This window comes from Pleurodeles waltl, chromosome 12, assembly GCF_031143425.1.
Source record: "Pleurodeles waltl isolate 20211129_DDA chromosome 12, aPleWal1.hap1.20221129, whole genome shotgun sequence".
Taxonomy (NCBI): domain Eukaryota; kingdom Metazoa; phylum Chordata; class Amphibia; order Caudata; family Salamandridae; genus Pleurodeles; species Pleurodeles waltl.
Window position 1 is genome coordinate 64,533,707 of NC_090451.1, and position 22,196 is coordinate 64,555,902.

At 48.0% G+C, this 22,196-nt stretch overlaps 1 protein-coding gene across 5 annotated transcripts in view; it reads left to right on the plus strand.

The window, feature by feature from the left end:
* The window catches only part of STAP2 (signal transducing adaptor family member 2), a 423,449-nt gene that overhangs the window by 353,848 nt on the left and 47,405 nt on the right, over positions 1-22,196 (plus strand). The gene's annotated exons all lie outside the window — the stretch shown is intronic.

Consider the following 22,196-nt stretch of genomic DNA (forward strand, 5'->3'; position numbering starts at 1 on the left):
TTTAAACTTTGTCTCCTAGTGTGGCAGGGATGTTTGTGAGGAAGGCTGTTTAAAGCTCTATGGCGCCTCTCACTGGTAAATGTCGGTGACAGACCCGCACCTCGTCTGCCTCTGGTGCCTTGAGCGTCACCACAACGCCAAGACCTGTGTCGATTGTCGTGCCATGCACACCAAAGCCTTGAGGTAGCGGTCCCCCAAACGCCTTGCTGCTCGACGTGCAACTCCACAATGGCCTAGATCCCAGTCAAGAGGAATGTCCTGGAATTGGTTGCATAGCCCCTGCAAGAACTCATCATCGCACTGTAAGCTGTTAGGCATTCAGGTAAGTCCCATGAGCTGAAAAAGAACTAGAGGACGAAGAGGTCTTTCACTTTTCCCTGTCCGTTGAAGTCATCTGATGACATAAGGCAGCATCGCCATTTGAGACCTGCCTCTGTAGTTAAGCCTGCTCTATCTCTGTGTATCCCCGAGTTTCCAGGCGCCGGAGCTGCCCTCGTCCAACTCTGTGACTTTTATGAGGTAATGCACCTCATATTTGGGCGTCCCTTCTGACGACATAAGTTACAATCGCCATTTGAGGCCTGGCTCTGTAGTTAAGCCTGCGCTGTCTCTGTGTCTCCCTGAGTTTCTAGGAGACAGAGCCGCCCTTACCCAACTCCGTGACTTTTATGAGGCTATGCACCTCATATTTGGGCAACTTTTCCACACCAACAGTCAATCCCAAAGGGCCTGGACCAACCAAACACTTCCCTTGGACAACCACTGCCCTCGGGCCATGGTCAGAACTGAGCAGCTGTATTGAAAATGCGTAGCCTTGGAGCCGAAAAAACAGCAGGAACCACCCACTCTCACTCTGACTCTCAAGTCATCAGACTAGAGCCAACCTTCGGATCTAAGAGGTTCAGAACCGAAACATCACTCTCTCTCAGCACCAAAATGCACAGTCGATCTGGAAAATATCAAACCTGTGCTCAAACGGACACAGGAGGACATTGATTTACACCAGAAACTCCTGGTTATCCACCCAGACACTGGTCGTGTTCTTGCAATACCTCCACAGACTGCTGCACAGCCAGCTAAAAGACAACTCACTTTTGAGTAGGCTTTGGACATACCTATACCACCAAAGCAAATGAAAAGGCTGACAAGGCTAGCATTACCCCACCATCAGCTCCTGCACCTCCTTCACCCCCCGCACCACCACTGTGTTCCCCCACAAGGGTCTACTCATTTTTTTGAGGGGGATGATTAAGACCAATACTCTATTCCACCACATGATGACTTGTGGGCTGCTGACATAGACCCTCCTACTGATAAAAACCCTGACCTTTATCTGGCAAAGCCGTCTCCACCTAATGACACCCCTACCGATCACAATATCGTAGTTAGTGCAGCTGTATATCACAAGGTACAGTTACATATAGAACCACTAGAAGATGATTTTTTAAATTTGAGATAATCTCTTCTAGTCAACGATCTGCACAGTACTTGCCCATATTGAAAGGCGTGCTTAGATACACTCCTGACATCTTTAAAGACCCAGTTAAGGCGTGTGTCATTACTCAGAGGGTAGATAAGAAATATAAACTGTCCTAAATGGACCCTATTTACATAAGAGAACAACTCTCTTGACTGGTGGTTGCCATAGCAAGGAAGAGATCAAACTTGCAAACTTCTGGTGAGGCACCTACCCTAGATAAACAGAGTAAAAATTTAGATGTTGCATCAAAAAGGGTAGCTGTCCAATCTGCTAATCAGTGGTGAACTGCCAACTCCTTTGGTCCACTTTCTTGTTACGACAGGGCTCACTGGGACTACCCTAACACCTCCCTGAGGAACATAAAAAGAGGGCCTTCGAGATAGCCGCAGATGGTACATTAATTGCCAACTCCTCCATTAAATGCGCCCTTCATGCAGCCGACAGCAGCAAGAGGCATCAATTAAAGCGTGCTCCTCAGCATGCATGGCTTAGGGTTTCAGGTTTTAAACCTGAGGTGCAATAACACATCCTAGCACTGCCTTTTGATGACGAACACACTCTTTGGCCCTAAAGTAGACACTGTACTAGAAAAGATAAAGAAAGAAAATGAGACGGTCAAAGCTAAGGGCTAGTTGCTGACATGTTCACAACGCAGCTCTTTGCGTGGCTTCCCATATTGTGGAGCAACAAAACCTACTTCCACAGACCCCCCCACCACAAACTTACCAACGTCCCTAGCCACACAACACCTCACCCAGGATTAGATGACAGCGTCTTCTTTAGGGGCAACAATTTCAGAGGTAAAAGCAAGGGTGGTTTTACCAAACCTGCTGCAACCTCCACAAAACCCTGACTTCTCTTCCAGGGGATCCTCAACAATAGTCATAAACATTGATTCTCCAGTATTCGGGTATCTTTCATAGATTCACATGCTTGAATCATTCCCCGTCGTCGAAGTGGGAGTCCCACGGTATATAGAAAGCAATAAATATAATATATATATTTTTTTTTTCATTGAAGTCAATAGGAAAAACATATTCAATTGTACAACTATCAGCGTCATTAGAAAAGGCCCAAACTTCAGCCATTCAGGCAAGACCACCCCTTTGGAATCCTCAGCACAGAGGCTCAGTCTCTCAGATTTTCTACCGCACGTCGTGTGTAAGGGAGTCTCCCTGAGCTCTGCTCAGTTTTCTTTCTCTTCAAGAGATAATCTTAAATTTTCACTTTTGTTCTTACTGTAGTATTATTCCATCATGTCTACAGCAAGAAAAGGTTTGTTTAGACCTTGTGGGACCTGTGGAAAATTAAGACTTCACTGTGAGGACCCTCACAAGGAATGTATATACTGTCTCCATCCACAGCATAAGGTCAAAGACTGTAAGATCTGCAGGACCTTTGCCAACAAGACTCTGAGAGACAGAGAAGCCAGGCTCTTACTTTGGCTTCAGAAAAGAAAGGCCAGAGAAGCTCTTTCTGAGGAGGAGGACAGCGACGCATCAGTGGCCTCAAAGAAGAGGAAGAGGTCTGTGGAGAGCTTCTCCCCCAAGAGCAGTAAGTCAGCCAAGAAGCTGCATGCATTTAAGGACAAGCCGGAGGAACAAGCTTCAACGTCCAGAGAAATGAGTGGTAAGGTTCGCTCAGAGCCATCTACACCTGCTTCCTCCTCAAAGAAGCTAAAAAAAACTTCAAGTTCCCTGCCACAGTCGGCGTCCAGGAGATCCACACCGTCGACGACACCGTCGTCGAGCGCATCGTCGACGGCAGGCCTTCCTTCATCGACGACAACAGCGATGGCCACGTTTACGGCTCCATCGTCGCCAATGATCGTCACCTCGTCTCCACTGTCATCTACGACTATAACATCGGTGAGCTTGAAATACGGTCCATCGTCAGCTCACACCTTGAAGATTACAAAGAAACCGTTGACGGGTAAGAAGATGAAATCTCTACCGTCGATGCTCTCATCGACGAGTAAATTCAGAAGTTCTTTGTCGACGATCTCACCGATGAAAGCAGCGACGGCGACACACCTGTCGACGGCAACCCCGTCGGCGGCGGCCTCGTCGACGGAAACCTTATCGACGGTGGCACCGTCGACGGCAACTCCGTCGACGCTCACAGCATCCATAACAGCTCCACTGACGACGGCTCCGTCGACGCCTACTCCGTCGGCGAGAACACCATCAACGGACGCTCCGTCGACGACGGCTCCGCCGATGGCTCAATACCCTGATCAGATACCAAAACATTTTGGAGCATCTCCTTACCTACCACAGAGAATTCTTCCAGTAAAGAGCAAGGCTTCTCTCCTACTTCCATCACATACATCGCCCAGTAAAGTAACACCAGTACCTCTGCAACATCTCTTTGCTGATGAGGAGGATGAAGATGATGTATATTCTGATGATGGTTTCTTCCCAGTGGCACGTAGCCCATCTGAACTACGGATTAAGTGTCAGGAGGAAGATGAAGAAGAAGATGATCAGCCTTATTCGGATCAGCAGAATCAAAGTCACCTGCAACTTCAAGAGCAACAGGAGCAGACAGTTCAGATGCCTACCTCGTTGATAGCTAACCTACAACAGATGATGCAGGATTATTATTTTAGATTTCCTCCACCAGGCTCTTCTACCCCGGTGCAACCTTCGCATACACCAGTGTCCACCCCTGCTAGACCATCTGAATTTCCTGATCCTACCACAGCTCCTTCATCTGGACATGATATGGCTCCACCTTCATCTGAGGACGAGCAGGAAGAAGGTGAAATTCAGGACACTGACTCACTCATTCCAGAATGGGATGAGTATCAAATTCAAACACCATCTCCTTCTACGCCACCGCCAGTAGACTCTCCACCGCAGGATATTGGTGGTTTTCATAGTGTGATGGAAAGAGCTGCTAAAAGATTCCAACTGCCAATAACATCAAAGCAGTCAGGCTGTTTTCTTTATGACTTCAAAGAGGATACTAGGAAATCTGTAAGGGCTATTGCCATAGTTGACTTCATTTGGGAGGAGGGCCTTAAGGTCATGCAGACTCCATTCTCCATTCCCGCAGTCTTACCGAGACTTGAGAAGAAATATAAAGCACCGGACAATTCTCCAGCATGTCTGGTTAGTCACCCTAAACCAGACTCGGTCATATCGCAGGCAGCTCAGAGAAGGTCCAGAAATCCATCGGCATCTCTGACTGCCCCCCCAGACAAGGAAGGACGTTGATTGGATTTGATTGGGAAAAAGTTCTCAACGATGGCGGCCACTACAGTTAGAGCAGCAAATTCCCTAGCAATCCTAGGAAGGTACGACCGCCAGATGTGGTCTGATATGTCGCAGTTTATAGACATGTTACCTGAAGATAGTAGAGCAGAAGCGCGCAAGATTCTACAGGAGGGTGAAAAGATCTCGGCTGAGATCATAGACTGCGCCATAGACGTCTCGTCTACAGGTTTTCGCCAGTTAGCCGGAGCGGCCGTACTCAGGCGTCAAGGGTGGCTGAAAGCTACTTCATTTAGGCCAGAAGTACAATTAAAGATCCTGGACATGCCGTATGATGGCGAGCTCTTGTTTGGCAAGCATGTGGATGATGCGTTACAATCCATTAAAGCAGACACTCAGACAGCCAGATCTCTGGCAACATTGCAATACAAGAGGCAGCCCTTTCGGGGAGAGAGAGGGAGAGGAACCTTTTCTTATAGAGGAGGCGCACAACAGTATCGCCAATACTCCTCTTACCAGGGACAGTTTTGTTCCACCTTTGGCCAGCAACAACCACATTCCTTTCGACAACAGTCATCCACGCATTTCAGGCAACAAGCGAGAGGAAAGTCGACTTACAAGACCAAGGAGACGGCAAGAAAGCACTGACCTTTATCGGATGCCTGCACCCAGCCCCTATATCAACACTCTAATAGGGGGCAGAATTTCCACCAGTGGTCCAAAATTACTTCAGACAAATGGGTACTCAATATTGTCAACCGAGGACATACACTAGAATTCAACCACCCTCCCCCTCATGTGCCACCAAGAGGTCCCCCGCCAGCCCATCTCAACGAACTTCTGGAACAGATTGCTATCTTAATGAAGAAGGGAGCAATAGAGATCATACCAAGGAGCCAGAGGGGAACAGGTTTTTACTCCCGCTTCTTCCTTATACGGAAAAAGACAGGAGACTGGAGACCTATTTTAGATCTTCGTTCTCTCAACAAATTCCTCAAGAAGCAATCTTTTCGCATGATTTCCCTTCAGGACGTCCTGCGCCTACTCAACCGAGGGGACTTTATGACATCCTTAGATCTCCAGGACGCATATTTCCACATTCCCATTCACCCCAGTCATCGGAAATTCTTACGATTCAGGGTTGCAGGCACTCACTACCAGTTCAGAGTGTTGCCCTTTGGCCTCAGGTCGGCCCCAAGAGTATTCACCAAAGTTTTGGCACCGGTTGCAGCCCACCTCAGGCAACTAGGGATACAAGTGTTCCCGTATTTAGACGACTGGCTAATAAAGGCACGAACAACGTCAAAAGCTGCCAGGGACACAAAGACATGTCTATCTCTTTTCGGAACACTAGGCTTGACAGTCAATTACCCCAAGTCTCAGCTGGATCCTTCCCAGAACATCACTTTTCTAGGAGCCGTCTTGGACACAGTCCAAGCAAAAGCCTTTGCTTCACATGACAGACGAAAGAAACTTCGAGATTTAGCAGCACGTCTCAGCAAAAGAAGGTCCACTTCTGTGCGGACTTACAAGTCTTTTCTGGGGATGCTTTCGTCTTGCATTCCATTGATAGAAAACTGTCGTCTGCACATGAGAACACTTCAACAGCAGTTAGACAATCAATTGAAGCAAATAGAAGGTTCTTTCGACGATGTAATTCGGATAACCCCATCAGCAAAACAAGCTCTCAAATGGTGGAAGTATACGCCCCTCATCTCAGAAGGTCTTTCATTCCTGAAGGACAAGCCAGTGCACATTATAACAACAGATGCATCCCTAGAGGGATGGGGCGCATATTTGCAGGATCTTTCAGTGAGAGGGAAATGGTCCACTCAAGAGTCCACTCTTCACATAAACGTATTGGAGTTAAGGACAGTTTCCTTGGCACTCAAGTCCTTCCTCACAAACATCAAGGGTTCTTCAGTCTTGATAAGAACAGACAATACCACAGTCATGCATTACCTCAACAAACAGGGGGGCACAAGATCGCAAGCATTATCGATAGAAATGCAGAAGCTGTGGCATTGGGTAATTCAACATCGGAAATCCATCAGAGCAGAACATCCCCCTGGGATCATCAACACCTGGGCAGATGCCTTAAGCAGGACTCGAACCAGCTGCCACTAGTGGGAACTCAATCAGTCAGTTCTCGACCGCCTCTTTCGTCTTTGGGGCAAACCCAGTCTGGATCTGTTTGCGACCAGAGACAACAAGAAATGCCAACACTTCGCAAGCTGGCGACCGCAGAAGGGATCAAAGGGGAATGCGTTTTTGATCAGATGGTCAGGGATTTATGCATACGCTTTTACCCTGCTTCCACTCATCCCGAGACTTCTGCAGAAAATGAAGAGGGAACCATGCAGACTTCTATTAATTGCTCCCAAATGGCCACACCAGTTTTGGTTCACAGAACTTCTGTTACTCTCGGAGCAGCTTCACATTCGACTGAAGACACTACCGGATTTGTTAACAACGAATCAGGGGCAGGTCCGTCATCCCAACCCGACGTCTCTTCGTTTATCAGCCTGGCTCCTGAATTCTATGAATTCGATGGCCTAGATATTCCTACAGATTGCAGGGAGGTACTTGCCTGTGCCAGGGCTCAGTCTACAAACAGGACATATAAGCTCAAGTGGAAGAGATTTTGCATATGGTGTACATCTTCCAGCGTTCATCCTCTAAAGTCCTCTCCTGAACAGATTCTGCCATATCTATTGCATTTAGCTAAATCCAGCCTTTCGCATTCGTTTATTAGAGTGCACCTGGCTGCCATATCCCGTTTCCGACGAACGTCTCAGTCACCTTCTTTATGGTCATCCAGAATAATAAAACAGTTTCTTAAGGGCTTGTTCAGGATGTTTACGCCGATTCACCGTCCTTCACCTCAGTGGCATTTGAATATTGTGCTCTCCCAGTTAATGAAGCATCCATTTTAACCCATTCATAAGGTAGACCTCAAATTCATTTCTTTTAAAACAGCCCTCCTTCTGGACTTGACATCAGCGAAGAGGGTTAGCGATATCCAGGCCTTCACAATCTCACCACCTTTCCTCCAATTCTAATCAGAGGTGGTCATTCTGAGAACTAATCCAAAATTTATACCTAAGGTTCCATCGTCTTTTCATCTAAATGAGCCTGTGGTTCTGAGAACATTTTTTCCAAATCCGCAAACTGCAGCGGAGCACGCATTACATTCTCTGGACATTAAATGATGTTTAAAGTTTTATATACAAAGGACTAGCAATTTCTGTAAATCTAAGCAGCTGTTTATTAGTTATGGACGGATCAATAAAGGCAAAGCCGTTACTAAGCAGACCATAGCGCGCTGGATCTCTTCTGCCATACAGCTATGCCACCAGTTGGCAGGGAAACCGTTATCATCCAGTGTCAGAGAGCACTTCACTAGAGCGGTATCCACTTCGACGGCTCTATTCGCAGGAGTCCCTCTGAGCCAGATCTGCAGAGCGGCAACGTGGACAGGTGCTCACACCTTTACCCAGCACTACTGCCTGGAAGCTACGGACAGAATGGATGCCTTGGTAGGACAAGCAGTGTTACGTAATTTATTTGCATAAGGTGAGCCAATAACCTTTTACCCTCCATCCTCTACGTATTGCCAGACTGATATTTTCATGTAAATATATCTATGTGTAGATGTATATATTCATGTATATAATCTTTTAGAAGGTTGATTTGCAAATGTTAATTACCTATATGAATCCATATAGGACGAATTATGCACAGGCATACTTCTGGTGTTTCAGAACTCAACCATCTTTCTTACTGCTGACTACTCTGATTCAAGCATGTGAATCTATGAAAGATACCCCAATACTGGAGAAGAAAATAAGTTACTTACCTGTAACTGTGGTTCTCCAGTATTGGTATCTTTCATAGATTCACATGCGACCCACCCTCCTCCCCAGAGGGGCTCACCTCTTTTACTTTCCTGTAATCACTAGTGCGGAGAAATCTGAGAGACTGAGCCTCTGTGCTGAGGATTCTAAAGGGGTGGTCTCGCCTGATTGGCTGAAGTTTGGGCCTTTGCTAATGAGGCTGATGGTTGTACAATTGAATATGTTTTTTCCTATTGACTTCAATGAAAAAAAAAATATTCTATTTATTGCTTTCTATATACCGTGGGACTCCCACTTCGACGACGGGGAATGATTCAAGCATGTGAATCTATGAAAGATACCAGTACTGGAGAACCACAGTTACAGGTAAGTAACTTATTTTCATATTCCCGCCCTCGTGCGGGGATCCCGGAGCATATACAAAAACACAAATGTATAAGTATGAAATATAAATGAAAAATATAGCATTTTGTAGTAGACAATTTTCATACCAGATTCATGTATACATGTGTATAACAGCAATGCAGACTATGTTGATAAACAGGCTAAAATGCTTTATTTCTATGGAGTTTTTTTTTTTTTTAAACACACTCCTTTATAATTACAAGAAAAACTTTCTAAAGCCCCATAGCCGGGCACAGAAAAAAAAAGTACCAGCAACACATGTGAAAAAAGAGAAATAAAAACAACATTGAAAACAATAGAGCATTGTTAGCCAATAGGCTGCATGCAAGTTAATACAGCACAGCAGAACCACAAAATTTGGCACCGTGCCTTTAAGACCCTGAGCACCTCCAGTATCCCACCAGGCCTCAGGGGTGAAGGAGAGGTGACAGTTGCTTCACAGTTAGGTCAGTTCTTTTTTCTGGCTTCTTCTGAGAAGATCCTGGAGCATTGAGCTCTCAATTTTTCTGAGTTTTTCACAGAAAAATATTCAAAAACATTGTTTTTTCTACCTTCACTTGACGTTTTTCACCTTTTTCTGAGTGAGGGGATTTTTTCCTGACTGGAAAATGCCTTCTCTTTTTGTGAAGTGCCCTTCCTGTGGGAAGAAGAAGGACCAGTCTGATCCACACTCTCTCTGTATTGTGTGTTTGCCTCAGAGCCACTGCCCTGACACATGCAGGCACTGTAAAAACATGTCCAAAAGGACCCTGAAGGACAGAGAGAAAATCAGACTTCATGGACTTCATGAGAGGCAGAAAACATCGTCCTCTTCGCTTCCCAGGCAATCAACAAGCCATTCTCATGAGCGAGAGGCTAGATCGACCTCAGCTGGTAAGAAAGAGCCTGTCTGTTCCCCGTCGACGTCACTGCTGTCACCGTAGCATCATTGCTTATCGCCGTCAACGGCGACCCGACCAACGTCGATGGATACGACGTTGAAGGCGCACAGCCATCATCGGGACAGATCTCCGTTGACGGCAACCCACAGATCGAAGTCGAGCCAGCACCATTGTGCTCGTACGCCGTCGAAGGCATCACACCCCTCGACGCATGGAAGACGACGTCGAGATCGCCTCAGCGGGGAGAGCAGAGGCTTCGGTCATCAGCGGTCCATCACTCGACGGCGAAACATACGAGCCATGGTACTTCCTTTGACGTCGGTACACCTTTCGACATCGAGACAGTTACTGCCTATCTCTCAAGGGTAAGAGCGTCAGCAGCCACCGGCTGACAAGAATGTCACTCCACCAAGTCCAGTGGTCTTCATAAGGAGTGGATCGTCTAGACGGTCAAGGGCCTCATCGTCATGGCACATCTCGCTCATAAACCTATCACCAAGGTGGTTGGAGAGCCTTAACAAGGCGCCAGCTTCTCCAGACTCTCAATACTCGCGGATGTATTCACCATCAGCGTCGCGTCCGAGGACACCATCGCCAACGGTGCATACAGAACGGGCTCGTTCTACGTCTCGCCAATCTGCCACTAGGCCACAAGATCTAGGAGCAGGTCACGCTCCCAGAGGAGGTCTAGGTCAAGGTCGCGCCATCACAGAAGGTCTCCTTCTTGGTCCATATCGTCGAGGTCTTCCATAAGAAGTTACTCCCCGACTCTGACGGATTCTCCACCAGCTAGAGTTTCCCTGGTGGATGACATAACAACTTTCAATGAGGTGCTGCTCAGGGAAGCACAAAATCTTTATATTGATTTCCCAGAACCTTCAACTTCCTCATCAGTAATCTTTGAAACCCTGCAACACAGGACGGTTTCAAGGAAGTTGTTACCACTCATGCCTGGTCTTCTCCTGCCGACCATGGAGACTTTTGTAATGCCAGCAAACCTCCTTCAGCTCCTGCTAGGATCTTGAAAAAGTACAAGGCCCCTGATCAGGATCCTTTGTTTCTCCAGGCTGATCCACCACCAGACTTAGTCATATTAGCCGCAGCCCGCAAGATGCATTCAGTGGTGTCATCCTCAACGGTTCCACCGGACAAGGAGAGCAGACATCTGGACTCTGTGGGTAGGAAGATATGTGGCACGGTGGCGTCGATGATGAAGGTCTCCAGCGCCTCAGCACTCCTAGGCAGATACGATCGATGCCTCTGAGACTCGCTGAGCAGATTTGCGGAAAAGTTGCCTAGAGAGGACAGGCAGGACTTCAAGGAGATCCTTCAAGAGGGAAGACTGGTGTCCAATCAAATCATCAGTGCAGCCGCAGACGGTGCAGACTTGGCAGCGCATGGATACACGCATGGGGCTTGTGCGAGAAGATCTTCCTCGCTGAGGCTCACAGGGTTTAAGCAGGAGGCGCAACAGCGTATCATGAATTTTCCGTTTAACAGAAACTCGTTATTTGGAGCCCACACGGATGATGAGATGGCACGTATGAAGGCGGAGGTCGACACAATGAGGGCAGTGGGTCTCGAAAGAAGGAAAGACTTCAGAAGGAGATATAGGCTTTACGACAGGCACCCGTTCCAACAGAGGGTTCAAGCCCCTCATTGGTCTCAAAGACCGCAACAGAAACAAGGGCGTCCTCTCTTCCAGTCTCGCAAGGCCACAAGAGGCGAGGATCAAGCAGACCTCAGAAGTCTACCCCCAAAGCCCCTGCAAAACAATGAGGGTTCGCTTCCCTTATTACTGTACACCACTCCGGTTGGGGGAAGTGTCACAGAGTTCGCTCACGAATGGCATGGCATAACAAGAGACAAATGGGTGCTGAACATTGTAGAGAATGGATACTCTCTTCTTTTCCGACAATCTCCACCTCATTTGCCACCAACCAAGTCGAGACCTGCTCACATGAACTTACTATGCAAAGAGGTTTGCGCCCTGTTGCAGAAAAGAGCGATAGAAAAGGTGCCAGCCGCCCAAAGAGGAAAGGGGGTGTACTCCCGATATTTTTTTAGTAGCAAAAAAGGGTCGGCAAGGAGTCTTCAGATGGATCCTAGACTTGAGGCTGCTCAACAAATACATACGGAAACAAAAATTCAGAATGCTGGCTCTACATCAGATTTTCCCTCAACTGCATTGAGGAGACTGGATGTGCTCCATAGATCTGCAGGATGCGTATTTTCATATCCCGATCATTCCCAAACATCGGAAATTCCTACGGTTTGTGATAGCCTCTCAACACTATCAGTTCAAGGTGCTTCCTTTCGGCCTCAAATCTGCCCCTCGCGCATTCTCCAAGTGTGTAACAACAGTAGCAGCGCATTTAAGGAAGCAGAAAATCTTCATTTATCCATACCTAGACGACTGGCTACTGAAAGCCTCCTCTCCGGAGCAGGCGAAAAAGCATCTAGATATTGTTCTCAGTGTTTTCCGATCTCTAGGTCTGCAAGTCAACTTCCAAAAGTCCACCCTCATCCTAACTCAAACCCTCCAGTACCTGGGAGCGATACTGAATACAGAGCTAGAAAGAGTGTATCCTTCGGAAGAACAGCTGTTATCAATAAGGAGGAAGTGTTGCGATCTTCTTGGTTCCCCCGCTCCTACGGCAGGTGACATCTCTGTTGGGCTCCATGGCCTCTTGCATTTTTATTGTCCCAAACGCCAGATTGCATATGAGACCTCTTCAAGAGGCTCTAAAGGAAAACTGGAATCAACACACTGGACCCTGAGAGGACAGGATGCTTCTTCCGGGAGAATCATTACAATGGTGGACGCGAAGACATCACCTGTCAGTAGGAGTTCCTTTTCACCATCCAATCCCTTCCGACCCTCTGGTAACAGATGCATCGCTTCAGGGCTGGGGAGCTCATCTGGGATTCCCTTCAAGCTCAGGGTGTGTGGTCCAGCAAAGAGAAGACGTATCATATCAACCTGCTGGAGCTCAGAGCAGCTCATCTGGCTCTTAAATCATTTGCACCATCGATTCTGGGAAAGTCTCTGCTGGTGCAGACGGACAATATGACGACAATGTATTATCAGAACAAGCAAGGAGGTACAAGATCCCGGCCCCTGTCTCAGGAGTCTCAAACCATTTGGCATTGGTTCATAGCGAGGGGAATGTCTCATACAGCAATTCACCTCCCAGGGCAGCAAAACGTGGAGGCAGACTTCCTAAGCAGAACCCCGGAGGACGCCCACGACTGGGTTCTTCACGACGAGGTCGTCGCAGACATCTTCGTTCAATGGGGTCAGCCTCAGTTAGATCTGTTTGCAGACGAGGTAAACAAAAAATGCCCAGACTTCGCGTCCAGGTTCTACCGTCCGGGGTCTCGAGGGAATGCCCTGTTGATAGACTGGTCAGGGATATTTCTCTATGCTGTTCCACCGATTCCCCTGATACCAGCGGTGGTAAACAAACTCTACAGATCCAACACCAGGATGATTCTCATAGCCCCGCAATGGCCTCAATAGTTCTGGTACACGGATCTCCTCAACCTGTCAGAACAACCGCACAAGAGGCTGCTGTGCAGACCGGATCTCCTTGGCAGGCTGGAAGGCAAGATTCTTCACCCCAACTTTCCCTCTCTGAGCTTGACGGCATGGCTCCTGAATTCCTGCAGTATGGGCATCTAGGGCTCTCGGAGGAATGTATAAACATTTTAAAGGAGCCCAGAAGGCCTTCCACGCGGCGCTCTTACGCGTTCAAGTGGAAGAGATTCTACATATGGTGTCGTCAACAGGGTCAGAATCCTATTCCGGCTCAGGAGGAGGTCATATTGTCTTACCTAATCCATCTGGCGAAATCAGGTCTGCAATTGTCATCTATTAAGGTACATTTATCTGCCATTACAGCTTATCATAAGTCACCTTCTCAGGAATCCTTCTTTACAATGCCAGTAGTCAAGGATTTCTTAGAAGGTTTAAAGGAGGTTTTTCCACCCATTCAATAACCCTCGCCTCCATTGGAACTGAACATAGTATTATCTAGACTTGTGGGCCTTCCTTTCGAGCCTATCCACAGAGCTTCTTTGCAACACCTTCGTGGAAGACAGCTTTTCTCGTAGCCATTACTTTGGCTATAGATTCAGGCTTTGTCCTCCAAGGAACCGCATACGGTTTTCCATGAAAATGGAGTTGTTCTAAGAACACATCCATCATTCTTACCGAAGGTGGTGTTGGATTTTCATATCAATCAGACTATTTCACTCCCAACTTTTTTCCCCAGCGGAGAAACCCTTGCACTCCCTGGATCTGAAAAGAGTGCTAAAATTTTACCTGGATAAGACCAAATTGATTAGACGATCTCACCACCTGTTTGTAAATTACAGACATATGAGAACAGGCGATGCAGCCTCAAAACGAACCATATCTAGATGGATAGTTTCATGTATTGTAACTGCATATCAATTGGCTAACAAACAGTTCTCTTCCAGGGGATCCTCATCAATAGTCTTAACATTGAATATTCCCGTCCTTGTGCGGTGACCCCGGAGCATATATAAAATACACACATATAAAGTAGGAAATATGCACAAAAAATATATATATAGCATTTTTAGTAGACATATCTTTCATACTAAACTCATATATACTTGTGTGAAACAGCAATGCAGGCTATAATCATAAACAGGCTAAAATGCTTTATTTCTATGAAGTTTTTTATTTTATTTTATTTTTTAATAAAATTACAATAGAGAATAGATATCTACCCAAGCCCCCAAAACTTGGCTTAGGGAAATAAGCAGTAGTAATCACTAGAGAAAAAAGATAAAAACTACATTGAAAACAATGGAGCATTCTTAGCCAATAGGCTGCATGCAGGTTAACACAGGAGAACCATAAAAACTTTGGCACCGTGCCTTTAAGACCCTGAGCACCTCCAGTATCCCACCATGCCTCAGGGGTGAAGGAAAGGAGACAGTTGGTTCACAGTTAGGACAGTTCTTTTATCCGGCTTCTTCTGAGAGGATCCTGGAGCATTGAGCTCTCAGTTTTTCTGAGTTTTTCTCAGAAAAATCCTTTAAAACAGCGTTTTTTCCTGTTTCACTCGACAGATAACATCTTTGTCTGAGTTTGGCAGCTTTTTCCTGACAGAAAAATGCCTTCACTTTTTGTCAAATGCCCTTCTTGTGGGAAGAAGAAGGCCCAGTCAGACCCACACTCTCTTTGTATTGTGTGCCTGCCTCAGAGTCACTGCCCTGACACTTGCAAGCACTGCAAGAATATGTCGAAGAGGACTCTGAAGGACAGAGAAAAGATCAGACTCCATGGGTTTCATGAGAGGCAGAAAACATCGTCCTCTTCACTTCCCAGGCAACCAACAGGCCATTCTCAGGAGAGAATGGCCAGGTCGACGTCGACAGGTAGGAAAGTACCTGTTTGTTCTCCGTCGACGTCGTCGCTGCCACCGTCTCACCGGCATAGATCGCCGTCGACGGCGACCCGCCCGACGCCGAAGGATACGGCGTCGAGGGAACATGGCCATCGCAGGGGCATATCTCCGTCGACGGCAGCCCGCCGATCGATGTCAAGCCATCACCGGCGTGCCCGTTCGCTGCCGAAGACCGTATGCCCCCAGACGTGAAGGGACACGATGTCGAAATCGCCAGGACGGCATGAGCGACATCCACCGTCGGCCACTCACCGCTCCACGTCGAGCCACACGACGGCGAGTAGGTCAAGGTCCAGAGATCGCCGCTCGACGTCAAGACACTCTACGTCGAGGCACTCAACGTCGAGACATTCAACGTCGAGACTAGACCAACCAGTGTGCCCTTCGACGTCGGCACAGCAGTCGACGTCGACACAGGTTTTACCTGTCTCGCAGGGAGTAGAGCATCGTCCTCCAGCAGATAAGGCCGCACCATCTCCAGTGGTCTCCATACGGAGCGATTCATCTCGTTCGAGAGCGGCATCATCGGGGCATGTTTCACCCATCAACTTATCACCTAGATGGCCTTAATAGACCAGCGGCCTCCCCGGATTCACAGTACTCTCGAATGTACTCTCCTACTGCCTCTCTCCCGAGAACTCCATCACCGACAGCGCGGGCAGGACGGGCTCGTTCTGCTCCTCGCCAACCGACCGCGAGGCCTGGGCGCTCTGTTACAGCGTCTCGCAGCAGGTCTCGTTCCCAACGGCGATCCAGGTCACGATCACGACACAGAAGATCACCCTCTTGGTCGTCGTCAGGATCATCTGTCGGGCGTTACTCCCCCACCCTAACAGATTCTCCACCTGCTAGGATCTCACCGGTGGATGACATTACCACTTTTAACGAGGTGCTGTTAAGGGGAGGGCAGAAATTAAATATAGAGGTTCCAGAGCCATCTACCTCCTCGTCAGTCATCTTTGAGACTCTGCAGCATAGATCAGTGTCGAAAAAGCTACTGCCGCTAGTGCCTGGCTTGTTGCAGCCAACCATGGACACTTTTCTGACCCCAGCCACACTCAAGTCTGCCCCGGCCAGGATTCTGAAAAAATATAAGGCTCCCGAACAGGATCCTTTATTCCTCAGAAAGGATCCGCCACCGGACCCTGTTATATTGGCCGCAGCCCGAAAAACCCACTCTGTGGCATCATCCTCCACGGTCCCCCCGGATAAAGAGAGCAGGCATCTAGACTCTCTGGGGAGAAAAATGTGCAGTACGGCGGCATCTATAATGAAAGTCTCCAGCGCTTCTGCACTCCTGGGCAGGTATGACCGTTCTCTGTGGGACTCCCTCAACAGATTCACAGAAAAATTGCCCAGAGAAGACAGACAGGACTTTCAAGAAATCCTGCAAGAGGGATGCCTGGTCAGCGCGGCGGCGGATGGGGCGGACTTAGCTGCACATGGGTACGCACATGGAATCTGTGCCAGAAGGTCTTCCTGGCTGAGACTGACTGGTTTAAAGCAGGAAGCACAACAGCGCATCCTAAATCTCCCATTCAGCGGGAACTCGCTGTTCGGTACCCATGCAGATGAAGAGATGGCCCGCATGAAGACCGAGGTGGACACCATGAGGGCAGTAGGCCTGGAAAGGAAGAAAGATTTCAGACGGAGGTACAGGCCTTATGACAGGCGCCCGTTCCAACAGAGGGTTCAAACCCCTCACTGGTCCCAAAGGCCACAACAACGGCAAGGACGCCCCCTTTTTCAGGCTCGTAAGCCCGCAAGTAGACCTCAACAGTGCACACCGAAAGCGCCGGCCAAACAATGAGATCTCGCTTCCCTCGACACTGTACACCACTCCGGTGGGGGGAAGTATCACAGGTTATCTTCACGAGTGGCACTCTATCACAAAAGACAAATGGGTGCTCAACATTGTCGAAAATGGCTACTCTTTTCTTTTCAGACAGCCTCCACCACACTTGCCTCCAGCCAAATGCGTTCCATCTCATCTCAGCCTGCTGCGCAAAGAGGCTCTCGCCCTCTTACAAAAGAAAGCAATAGAAAAGGTTCCACCTGCGCACAGAGGAAAGAGGGTTTACTCCCGTTATTTTCTGGTGGCGAAAAAGGGCCGAGAGGGCGTTTTCAGACCAATTCTGGACTTACGGCTGCTGAACAAGTACATAAGAAAACAGAAGTTCAGGATGCTAGCTCTTCACCAGATTTTCCCTCAACTACATCAGGGAGACTGGATGTGCTCCATCGACCTGCAGGATGCATATTTTCACATCCCAATAGCTCCCAAGCATCGGAAATTCTTGCGTTTCCAAATAGCTTCACAGCACTATCAGTTCAGAGTTCTACCATTCGGCCTGAAATCTGCCCCCGCGTCTTCTCGAAATGTGTGGCAGTGGTAGCGTCACATCTTCGAAAACAAAAGATCTTCATCTACCCATACCTAGACGACTGGTTACTGAAGGCTTCCTCTCCGGATCAGGCGAGAAGCCATCGGGACATTGTGCTCAGAGTTTTCGAGTCTCTAGGTCTTCAAATCAACTACCAAAAGTCAACCTTGATTCCAACACAGAACCTTCACTACCTGGGGGCTATACTAAACACAGAGCTCCAAAGAGTGTATCCTTCGGAGGAACGACTATTATCAATAGACAGGAAGTGTCGAGACCTGTTGAAAGCCGACGCACCTACGGCCCGTCAGGTGACATCGCTGCTGGGCTCCATGGCATCATGCATTTTCATTGTTCCAAATGCCAGGCTGCACATGAGGCCCCTTCAAGAGGCATTGGAGAGCAACTGGAGCCAAAGGACAGGTCGCTGGGAGGACAGAGTGCGGCTGCCGACAGCGGCACTTCAGTCATTGCAATGGTGGATGCACAGACCTCACCTGTCAGTAGGTGCTCCGTTTCACCAGGTAGTTCCATCCGACACTCTGGTAACGGATGCATCTCTTCAGGGATGGGGGGCTCATCTGGGTTCCCTTCAAGCTCAGGGCCTGTGGTCCGACAAAGAAAAGAACTACCACATCAATCTGCTGGAACTCAGAGCGGTCCATCTGGCTCTCAAGTCTTTCACTCCATTGATTCAGGGGAAATCTCTCCTAATACAAACGGACAATACAACCACAATGTATTATTTGAACAGACAGGGGGGAACGAGATCCCTACCCCTATCTCAGGAGTCCCAAACGATATGGCATTGTCTCCTGGCCAGGGGAATGTCACTTACAGCGGTTCACCTGCCAGGTCAACAAAACGTGGAAGCAGATTTCCTGAGCAGACACCTAGAGGACGCACACGATTGGGTCCTACACGGCGAAGTCGTCGAAGACATCTTCGCTCAATGGGGTCGACCTCAATTGGATCTCTTCGCAGACGAAATAAACAAGAAATGCTCAGACTTCGCATCCAGGTTCTACCGTCCGGGATCTCGAGGGAATGCCCTGTTGATCGACTGGTCAGGGATATTTCTCTACGCCTTTCCACCGATTCCCCTCATACCGGCAGTGGTCAACAAACTTTACAAATCCAGAACCAGAATGATTCTCATAGCGCCGCAATGGCCCCGTCAATTCTGGTACACAGATCTCCGCAACCTTTCGGAAAAACCTCACAGGAGGCTGCCGTGCAGACCGGATCTTCTGAGCAGGATGGAGGGCAGGATTCTACATCCCAACCTACCCTCTCTGAGCTTAACAGCATGGCTCCTGAATTCCTGCAGTATGGACACCTAGGGCTCTCGCAGGAGTGCATGAACATCTTGAAAGAGTCCAAACGACCTTCCACGCGGCGTTCGTACGCTTTTAAGTGGAAGAGATTCTACATATGGTGCTGTCAACAAGGGCAGAATCCCATACGGGCTCAGGAGGAAGTCATACTATCTTATTTACTTCATCTGGCGAAGTCCGGTCTGCAGGTATCATCTATTAAGGTACATTTGTCTGCCATTACAGCCTATCGTAAGTCACCTTCTCAGGAATCCTTCTTTACGAAACCAGTAGTCAAGGATTTCTTAGAAGGTTTGAAAAAAGTTTTTCCGCTCATTCGGAGACCCTCTCCTCCATGGGAACTGAACATAGTATTGTCAAAACTTATGGGCCCTCCTTTCGAACCTATACACAAGGCCTCTTTACAACACCTTACGTGGAAGACAGCTTTTTTGGTGGCCATTACTTCCGCGAGGAGGGTCAGTGAAATTCAGGCTTTGTCTTCCAAAGAACCGTACACAGTTTTTCACGACAATAGAGTGGTTCTGCGAACTCACCCATCTTTCCTTCCGAAGGTGGTGTCAGAATTCCACATCAATCAGACTATATCTTTACCGACTTTCTTTCCCAATCCGGAGACTCCGGCGGAGAAAGCATTGCACTCCTTAGACTTGAAAAGAGTGCTGGAATTTTATTTGGATAAGACAAAATCGATTAGACATTCCAACCACTTGTTTGTAAATTATGGTCATTTGAGGACAGGAGAGGCAGCATCTAAACGAACGATATCAAGATGGATAGTTTCTTGTATTGTTAATACTTACCAGCTGGCTAATAAACAATTACTAGCTAGGCCTAAAGCGCATTCTACAAGGGGAAAAGCGGCTACTGCTGCCCTCCTTAACAATGTCCCAATCTCTGAGATTTGTAAGGCTGCTACATGGAAGTCTGTACATACATTTACTAGACATTACTGTTTAGATTCAGATGCAAGAGCAGACGCTCAGGTTGGGCAGGCCTCTCTGAGAAATGTATTTGCATAATACGTATCTATTCCTGCACTTCTATTAGACAGTCCGCAGATTTTAGGGATGGGCTTGCTAATCTATTCAATGTTTATGACTATTGATGAGGATCCCCTGGAAGAGAAGGATAAGTTACTAACCCCTGGAAGAGAACTAGGATTTACAGGTAAGTAACTTATCCTTATTGGGTAGGCCTACGGCTCATTCGACAAGAGGAAAAGCGGCTACTGATGCCCTCCTTAATAATGTTCCAATCTCTGAAATCTGTAAGGCCGCTACATGGAGATCTGTACATACGTTTACTAGGCATTACTGTTTAGATTCAGATGCCAAAGCGGACGCTCAAGTTGGTCAAGCGTCTCTGAGAAATTTGTTTGCATAGTGTATGTCTCTTTCCTGCACTTCTATTAGACAGTCCGCAGAGATAAGGGATGGGCTTGCTAATCTATTCAATGTTTATGACTATTGATGAGGATCCCCTGGAAGAGAAGGATAAGTTACTTACCTGTAAATCCTTGTTCTCTTCCAGGGGTATCCTCATCAAAGTCATAAACAACCCACCCTCCTCCCCGGACGCAAGTCTCCTAGAAGTGCAGTACAGGCCATCTATCTAATCTGTTGGATGCTTTGTCACCGTAAAAAAGTACTGACCTAACTGTGAACCAATTGTCACCTCTCCTTCACCCCTGAGGCATGGTGGGATACTGGAGGTGCTCAGGGTCTTAAAGGCACAGTGCCAAATTTTGTGGTTCTGCTGTATTTACTTGCATGCAGCCTATTGGCTAACAATGCTCTATTGTTTTCAATGTCGTTTTTATTTCTCTTTTTTCACATGTGTTGCTGGTACTTTTTTTCTGTGCCTGGCTATGGGGCTTTAGAAAGTTTTTCTTGTAATTATAAAGGAGAGTGTTTTAAAAAAACATAGGGGGTGATTCCAACCCTGGCGGTCCGAGACCGCCAGGTTAGGGGACGGAGGAAGCACTGCCAACAGGCTGGCGGTGCTTCTGGGGCAATTCTGACACCGCGGTCAGAAAAGGGAAGCCGGCGGTTTCTCGCCGGTTTCCCGCTGCCCCAGGGAATCCTCCACGGCGGCGCTGCAAGCAGCGCCGCCATGGGGATTCCGACCCCCTTCCCGCCATCCTGTTTCTGGCGGGAACGGGTGTCATGGGGCCCCTGGGGGCCCCTGCAGTGCCCATGCCACTGGCATGGGCACTGCAGGAGCCCCCTAACAGGGCCCCATTGAGATTTTCAGTGTCTGCTTGGCAGACACTGAAAATCGCGACGGGTGCAACTGCACCCGTCGCACACCAGCAACTCCGCCGGCTCCATTCGGAGCCGGCTTCCTCGTTGCTGGTGCTTTCCCGCTGGGCGGGCGGGCGGCCTTTTGGCGGTCGCCCGCCAGCCCAGCGGGAAAGTCAGAATGACCGCCGCGGTCTTTTGACCGCGGTACGGTCTTCTGGCGGTTCCCGCCAGGCGGGCGGCTTCCGCCGCCGGCAGGGGTCAGAATGACCCCCATAGTCTGCATTGCTGTTATACACATGTATACAAGAATCTGGTATGAAAATTGTCTACTAAAAAATGCTATATTTTTCATATATATTTCATACTTACACATGTGTGTTTTTGTATATGCTCCGGGATCCCCACACGAGGGCGGGAATATTAAATGTTTATGACTTTGATGAGGATACCCCTGGAAGAGAACTAGGATTTACAGGTAAGTAACTTTTCCTTGCCAACCATTCTCCCTGATCACACTACACCTGTCGGGGGTTGACTACAAAGATTCTTACCAGGATGACAGAACATCACCTCTGACCAGTTGGTGGGTGGTATTATGCAACATGGTTATTGTATAGAGCACACCTCCAAACATCCCACCTCGCAAACACAAACTTTCAACAGAACGTCAACAGTTGCTCAAAGAGGAAGTTCAGGCACTTCCTGAAAAAGGTGCCATAGAACCAATGCCTGCACACCAACAAAGCACAGGATCTTATTCACTCTATTTCCTTATATCTAAAAAGGACGGGTCCTTAAGGCCAATTTTGGACCTCAGACCCCTAGCACCTTCACATGGTTATTCTTCAACATGACATTCCATTACTACAACAAGGCTGCTTCATGGCAGCACTCAATCTGAAAGACACCTATTTCCACATTCCCATTCACCCGGTGTATCACTG